Source organism: Onychomys torridus, chromosome 8 (genome assembly GCF_903995425.1).
Source record: "Onychomys torridus chromosome 8, mOncTor1.1, whole genome shotgun sequence".
Lineage (NCBI taxonomy): Eukaryota > Metazoa > Chordata > Mammalia > Rodentia > Cricetidae > Onychomys > Onychomys torridus.
The window spans coordinates 50,788,744-50,794,929 of record NC_050450.1 but is presented as its reverse complement, the minus strand read 5'-3'; positions in this window follow the sequence as shown (position 1 = coordinate 50,794,929).

The following is a 6,186-nucleotide window of genomic DNA, read 5'->3' as shown; positions in this document are numbered from 1 at the left end:
TATAAAGGCACTTCCAGAAGCAGCCAGCAGGTGGGGACAGGGAGGCCATCAGGAATGGTTGAAATTGTACCGCTCTGAACTTGCCCTGGAGAACAAGGACTGTTGCGCGCCTGCGCTCCCCCACCTTCCTCTCTCCCTTCCCCTCATTCCCGTCCCCCTCCCTCTCTCCTTCTCTCCTTCCTCTCCCCTCTCTCCCCATCAAGACCTCTGTCCTTGTTCCATGTCCAGAATTTTGTCTGATTGGTATTGGTCCGAACCACTCATTTCGCTCCCCTGAGAAAGTTCCACTACCTCCAAATTTGTCTCCCTCTCATGCCTCATCTTATATAATCAACTAAGGGGGTCTGCTAAAAATATAAACCAAGGGCCAGCGTTTAGCACTTAGTGGCATGTGTAAGGTCCTGGGTTTGACCCCTAGTGAAGAAAAACTAAATAACAATAAATAAATAGATAGATGATAAATAGATCAATAAATAAATGCCTAGCCAACCCACTCCTCCGCTCAAAGTCACCTTTCCATAGTACTCAGAATAAAATGCAAACTTCCTACAACAACCTCATGCGGTCTAGAGGCCCTGCCCTGCCCTGCCCGGCCACCTTCACTACCCCACACTCCAAAACCTATACCATCCAGCATGGCAGTCATGAGCCACAGCAGCTACTCAGATTTTCGTTTGGTGTACTATTTCATCTGAGGCAGGGTCTTGATATGTAGACCAACTGTGGCAATCCTCCTGCCTCTCCCTCACAGTGCTGGGATTACAGTTGTGTGCCCCGGTGGTTGGTCACCTTTCAGATGAGTCAATTGTAAGACAAAGGTCAGTAAATACCGTCTGGTATGGCTCCAGATACTCTGAACATCCTTCACCATCCTCAGTAGGTCCTATCTTCTCTGTAGCACAAGCTGTCCCACCTGCCAGGCGCACCCCTACACACACACACACACACACACACACACACACACAGCACGCACATGCAATGCATATAGCAGCAGCACCATCATCACCACATGCACACTGACCTTAGCTCTAGACTATCTCTACCTGTGTCTGTGTTTCCTTCTTGGTTTTGCAGTGGTTGGCCTTGCACATGCTAGGCAAGAACTCTGCTGCTGCTTCCCAGCCTGTTCTCTCTCAGCTTGAACATCACTGCCTCACAGTAGACCCAGACCCTAGGCTGGGTTGGGAGGGGAGGGGAGGTCCTAGAAATATGCTCTATGACACTTGCCTCGCCCCTAGTGGAAGCTCATTTGTACTGTGTTCACTGCCCCCATAGTTAGCAGCCCATTGTTAAAATACATTTAGGACTGGAAGCGTAGCTTAACGCTAGAGCATTTGTTTAGCATGGGCAAGGCCCAAGATGTGACTCCTTGCATCAAGAACCAAACTGTATATAAGCATTTGACCAACCGACTTTATAAATGTTTAAATCTTGCTTAAAATCTCCTTTAACAAACTCTGTTTTATTGTTGTTGTTGTTGGCTGATTGGTTGGTTGATTTTTTTAGTTTTGTTTTCCGAGACAGGGTTTCTCTGTGTAGTTCCTGGCTGTCCTGGAACTCACTCTATAGACCAGGCTTGAACTCAGAGATCCGCCTACATGTGCCTCCCGCCTGCATGTGCCATCTCCGACTGGCTATAAACTCTGTTTTGTTAAAACAGTTGCTTCATATTAGCTTGTCCTGAAATTATTTTCTGAAGCAAAGTTAAGGATCCAGCTTCACCTTGAATAAAGTCAAACAAAGCCTTTGAAAAAGAACACTTCCGGCTGCTGAGGGTAGCAGAACGTGATGTAGAAAAAGTTTTTTAGCTTAATCCTGTGGCTTTACCTTTAAAAGAATATGTCAGTGAGATGGCTCAGCAGGTAAAGGTGTTCACCATACCATCCTGGTAAACTGAATTTTTATCTCTAGAACCCATTTAAATGTGGAAGGAGAAAACTGACTCCACAAAGTTGTCCTCTGACCTTCACACATGCACTGTAGCACACATGCATTAAACTTACAATGCAAATTAATAATAAATAATACAAAGGGGCTGGAGAGAGGTTGGGGATTTAGCTCAGTGGTAGAGTGCTTGCCTAGCAAGTGCCAGGCCCTGGGTTCAATCCTCAGCTCAAAAAAAAAAGGGGGGGCGGTGGGTGGGCTGGAGAGATGAGTGAACAGTTAAGAGCTAGCAGCTTGTGGTAGTTAGAATGAGAATATCTCCTATAGGCTCATGTTTGAATACTTGGTCTCCAGTTGATGGAACTGTTTGGGAAGGATTAGGAGGTTCAGCTTGGTTGGAAGTGTGTCCCTGGGGGTGAGTTTTGGGGTTTCAAAAGACTCATGCTATTTATTGCCAGTGTTCCATCTCTGCCTCTTACCTGCTGATCAAGATGTAAACACTCAGCTGTTCCTGCTTCCAAGCCTTAGCTCCACCTTAATGGACTCTTACCCTCTAAAAATGTAAGCCCAAATTAAACACTTTGTTTCATAAATTTTCTTGGTCACTGTGTTTTGTCTTAGCAATAGAAAAGTAACTAAGTAACTAAGAATTTTTTTTTTTTTTTAGAGGACTCTAGTTCTGCTGTGGAATAATCCTTTTGTTCACTGTAAATATGTATTACTCCCATTGATGAATAAAGAGCTGGCTAGGCAGGATTTTCAGGGCAGAAAGAATGCTGGGAAGAAGAGAGACAGAGTCTGAGGAGTCTGGAGGAGACTCCTGGAGACACAGAGTAAGCAGGATGGGTTCATAGATGAGGTAAATGAATCTGGGGCAGCACATAGATGAATAGAAATGAGTTGATTTCAGTTATAAGAACTAGTTAGGAACAAGCCTAAGATAAGGCAGAGCTTTCATAATCAATAATAAGTCTCCGTGTCATTATTTGTGATCTGGCAGTCCCCCCTGATGTGTGATATTTTGTTTGTTTTATATTCTGACAAATAAAGCTTGCCTGGAGACCAAAGGGTGGAGCTAGCCACTAGTTAGTTGACCATAGATGTCAGGCAGTGGTGGCACACACCTTTAATCCCAGCACTTGAGAGGCTCAAGCCTTTGATCCCAGCACATGGGAGGCTCACACATTTAATTCCAGCATTAGAGAGGCAGAGACAGGAATGTAAGGTGGGTGGAGAAAGGATCTCGCCCTCCATTGAGTCTGAGGATTCATAGAAGTAAAAAATGACTGTGGCTACTTTGCTTCTCTGATCTCCAGGCAAGCTTTATTTGTCAGAACACAAACAAAATATCATACAACATTAAATTTTTTATTTTTTTTATTTATTTATTTATTTATTTATTTATTTATTTATTTTTGGTTTTTCGAGACAGGGTTTCTCTGTGTAGCTTTGCGCCTTTCCTGGATCTTGTTTGGTAGACCAGGCTGGCCTCAAACTCACAGAGATCCGCCTGGCTCTGCCTCCCGAGTGCTGGGATTAAAGGCATGTGCCACCACTGCCTAGCTTAAAATGCATTTATGAAACAACAAAAATCTCCAATGAAGCTTGATATTAGTTGACATTCCAGGGCTCAGGAGGCTGGCACAAAAGGTTACAGTGATTTGTAGGCCAGCCTAAATGAATTTCAGTATGTATGTATGATAAATTCCAGGCCATCCTAAGCTACAGTGAGGTCCTTCCTTAAAAAAAAAAAAAAAAAAAAAAACCATGGTGGCACACATCTTTAATCTCAGAACTCAGGAGACAGAGGCAGCAGATCTCTGTGAGTTCCAGGCCAGCTTGGTCTACAAAGCAAGTTCCAAGACAGCCAGGCCTGTTAACACAGAAAAACTGTCTCAAAACACAAACAAACAGAAAAAGCTTTGGCAAGGATCTGGAGGAGCTGGAATCTGGTAGATGATAAAAACATATCGGTTGTTTCTCCAGAAGACTAAATATAGAGTTAACATATGACCCAGAAATTCCAGCCCTCAGCATGTACTTAAAAGAAATGGAACATGACAGCCCAAACACTACATAAACGTTGTAGCAGCAGCATTATTTATACAAGAAAAAGGGAGAACCACCAGGGAATGGAAAGAGAAAGGAACCCCTCACTTTGGAGTCTGGTTGAAGCTGGGAGTCGAGAATTCTAGCTCAGTGGGCTGGAGAGATGGCTCATCAGCTGAGAGCATTTGTTGGTCTTGAAGAAGACCCAGGTACTTGCATGGTACCTTAAACCATTCATAACTCCTGTTCCAAGAGATTGGAGGTCTTCTGGTCTCTTCAGGCACCAGGCATGCTCATGGTACACATACAAACATTTACATACATGTGGACAAAACACTTAAACAAATAGATAGATACATATAAGGCTCAAGTAACATTTGCTTTGAAGGGTGCCAAAATAGAGGTTTTTGTTTGTTTTATTTTGTTGAGACAGGATTTCTCAATGTAGCCCTGGCTGGCCTGGAACTTGCAGATCAGGCTGCCCTTGAACCCACAGATATCCACTTACCTCTACCTCCTGGGTGCTAAGATTAAAGGCATGTGCCACCATACTCAGCATGAAACAATATTTCTCTTATATAGGGATATTTCAGATGAGAATTTTAAAATAGCAATGATTTATGCTTAAGGCCAAGTATATATGGCCTTACTTCCTCCCCAGCCGTAGACACGCAATTTGCTAAGAATTTCACAAGAAACCTCGTTTGTATTAATAGTCCTGTTGTAACTCCCTGTGCACCCTTAGGGCCCATGATATTGTCTTATCAGATTGGAACTGTATCCAAGGCTCCTCTGCAGCCACTCTGTAATCTTACTGAAAAGGGGGAAAAAGCCAGACAGTTCTGGTGCACGCCTTGAATTAGCACTCAGGAGGCAGAGGCAGTCTGATCTCTGAGTTCGAGGCCAGCCTAGTCTACAGAAAGAGTTACAAGACAGCCAGGGATATACAGAGAAATCCTGTCTCAACAAAACCGAAGAAGAAAAAAAGAAAAGGAGAGAAGAGATCAAGGAGAGGGATCCTTTAGAAACCAGTTAATCAACATCATCCCCAAAGCCTCCAAAATCCTATTATATACGTGCTAAGACACTTAAGTGTGAATCTGCTTTGAGAAGCCCTTCCCCATTCTTTGGGGTGTGTATAAATCTCTCCATGAGTTCCTCTCTTTCTATTAACAACTGTGTTTAAATCTATATTTAAGAAGTCTTTTTTAGCCAGTTGTAGTAGCATATACCTTTAATGCTAGCACTCTGGAGGCCAGAGGGCAGGTAGATTTCTGTGAGTTCAAGACCAGCCTGGTCTTCAGCTCAGTGATAGAGTGCTTGCCTAGCAAGCGCAAGGCCCTGGGTTCCATCCTCAGCTCAAAAAAAAGAAAGACCAGCCTGGCCTACATAGTGAGTTACAGGCCAGCCAGGGCTACATGTGAGACCCTGTCCCCAAAAAACAGACACACACACACACACACACACACACACACACACACACAAAAACAACTAAAAACTTCAATGAAATAAAAACTCTAACTTTTGCTTCAAGTTATCATGTCCTGAAATTATTTTCTGAGGTGAAATCAAGGATCCAGTTTCACAGAGTTGAGGTCACTGAAAAGGAAGTCTTTGGGCTGCTGAGGCAGGAGAATGGTCTCTGTGTCTCCTACTGCCCTACCACTAACGAAAATAGCCCAAATGTCCACCAACTGGTGAGTGAGTGCATAAAATGTGATAGCCACACAGCTGAATGATATTTGGTCATAAAAAAAATTAATGAAGTACCAATACATTTTACAACAAGTAATAAACTTAAAAATTAGGCTAAATGGCTAAATGGTGACAGGCAATGGTGGCACACGCCTTTAATCCCAGCACTTGGGAGGCAGAGGCAGGCAGATCTCTGTGAGTTTGAGGCCAGCCTGGTCTACAGAGTGAGATCCAGGAAAGGCGCAAAACTACACAGAGAAACCCTGTCTCGAAAAACAAAACAAAACAAACAAACAAAAAATCACAGATTACAAAACTCTTGTTATTGTTTTTCCCAGTGCTGGAGACTTGCCTCCCACATGACAGGCAAGGAATCTACCACTAAGGCCACATTCCTATGCCCAGACGCTCTGTGGTTGTGATCTTGGCAGCGTGACTCTGTGAATCATACACTTTACACAACGGTGTTGTGTGTCAGTTTTATCTTTTTTATGTTGTTTTAAGTCCTGGGCCTGGAGAGATGGGTAAGAGCACTAGCCAAGCTCAAAGGTTTGCTTC